General features: G+C 38.7%; 1 pseudogene across 1 annotated transcript; it reads right to left on the bottom strand.

Moving 5' to 3' along the window:
* Positions 1-359: 359 nt before the first annotated feature.
* Positions 360-1,371, bottom strand: LOC116079737 (annotated as a pseudogene). Its single transcript, XR_004114142.1, has one exon. The product of XR_004114142.1 is annotated as a tubulin alpha-1B chain-like (transcript).
* Between the last annotated feature and the right edge of the window lie 850 nt (positions 1,372-2,221).

The raw sequence follows: 2,221 nt of genomic DNA, 5'->3' as shown, positions 1-2,221 counted from the left end.
CAGTATTCTTGGCCATCTATTTTATGCTACAAAGACCACCATTAATACCACAAACCAGTATGTTGTGAAATCAAATGGCAGATTGCTCTTTTTATTCTGAGCTATAGCTCTATAAGGACTTGTTTTTGAGGTTTTTGTCCCTTTGACTAAAGCTTCTAGGCAGTTTTCATTGATATTCACTTTTTCTATCTTCCTTCACTGACTTCTCTCTCAACTTACAAATTCTGATATACATTCCATTTTATACTGATAGCATTTAGAGAAGAAAACATTTTCTGATATCCATATATTTTCTTTGTCCATTTAGACACTTTGAAACAAATACTATCATTGTATTATTGCAACTTTCTCTGGAACTCTTTTTTTCTTTTCTTAAAGCTTTTACTTTGAGACATCATGGAAAATGTAAGAGGTACACATGGAGAAGACATGATCACAGAATGGAAACAACACAGAAGCATCAATGCCTGTAGCTAATGCTGGAGCTGGAGTTTGACATGACACAGGAGCTAGAGGAATGGACTTAGTATTCCTCTCCTTCTTCTTCACCCTCACCTTCCACTGAATCCACACTGACCTCCTCATAATCCTTCTCCAGGGCAGCCATGTCCTCACAGGCCTCAGAGAACTCCCCCTCCTCCATGTCCTTACCCACATACCAGTGCACAAAGGCACGCTTGGCATACATCAGATCAAACTTGTGATCTAGGTGAGCCCAGGTCTCAGAAATGGCTGTGGTGTTGCTCAGCATGCACATAGCTTTCTGGACCTTGGCCAGGTCACCACCAGGTACCACAGTGGGAGGCTGGTAATTAATGCCAACCTTGAAGCCATTGGGGCACCAGTCTACAAACTGGATGCTACACTTGGTCTTGATGGTAGCAATGGCAGCATTGACATCTTTGGGGACCACATCACCACGGTACAGCAGGCAGCAAGCCATGTATTTACCATGGCAAGGGTCACATTTCACCATCTGGTTGGATGGCTCAAAGCAGGCATTGGTGATCTCTGCTACAGAAAGCTACTCATGATAACAGCTTTCTCAGCAGAGATAACTGGGGCATAAGTGGCCAGAGGGAAGTGGATATGAGGTTAGGGCACCAGGTTGGTCTGGAATTCTGTCAGATCAACATTCAGGGCCCCATCAAATCTGAGGGAAGCAGTGATGGAAGACACAATCTGGCTAATAAGGCAGTTAAGGTTAGTGTAGGTTAGGCGCTCAATGTCGAGGTTTCTATGACAGATGTCATAGATGGCCTCATTGTCTACCATGAAGGCACAATCAGAGTGCTCCAGGGTGGTGTGGGTGGTGAGGATGGAATTGTAGGGCTCAACCACAGCAGTGGAAACCTGAGGAGCTGGGTACATAAGGACAAATGGTTATTCCTAGCCTGCAAATAAAGAAATTAAAGGAAAGTGGTTAAGTGAAATTATGACTGCATTACAAAACAAAAGTTTCTACTTCCCAAAAAAGTATTGTTGATGAAACTGTGGGTATTCATAGTTGGGATATGAACTATGTTTATAAGTTGAATATGATGAGAAATGTTTATATATTGTAATCTCAAAAGTAAAAGTGCTAAAATGACAGAAAGAATATTAAATGACTAACCCTATATTCATTGTCACCATCTACTTTACTAATAAAATCTTTCAACTTTTTGTTATCATCATATATTAATAAATAAAATTATTCTGTTTTATAAGAAATACTTCATAAAAGTCTACTTTGATTATATGGCATACAGTAGGATTACATTTGCAATCTGTTGACTTGTTTATCTTCACTAAATTACAGCAAAAATTATAAGTAGGACTGTCTGCTGGTTCTTGGATGAGGATCTTTTATAAAACAGATCTCTTCATTTATTTCAGTGTGCATTTCCACCTGGTGATGAGGACTTAAGCAATGAGAACACAGCAAGATGAAACATGCTTGGATGGTATGTGTGAGAGAGAGAGTGGATGCAGCCATATGATAAAGTAACACATAATCTAATCAAAAGTCTGCAGATAAACATATAAAAGTTAAAATTATTGCTTACAACATTCTGAGGAGTGAATATAATGCATATTTTCTCTGGAAAAACTTCTAGAAAAACCTGAAACATAATTTAGAGAATAATCAGTGAAACACACTACGCATTATGTCACTATATTATCATACTTTTAAGTTGACCTATCACATTCTATTTCATGATGCAAAAATTGTGTCCTT

The sequence above is a fragment of the Mastomys coucha genome, chromosome X, assembly GCF_008632895.1.
Source record: "Mastomys coucha isolate ucsf_1 chromosome X, UCSF_Mcou_1, whole genome shotgun sequence".
NCBI lineage: Eukaryota > Metazoa > Chordata > Mammalia > Rodentia > Muridae > Mastomys > Mastomys coucha.
This window is presented reverse-complemented; position numbering and strand designations above follow the sequence as displayed.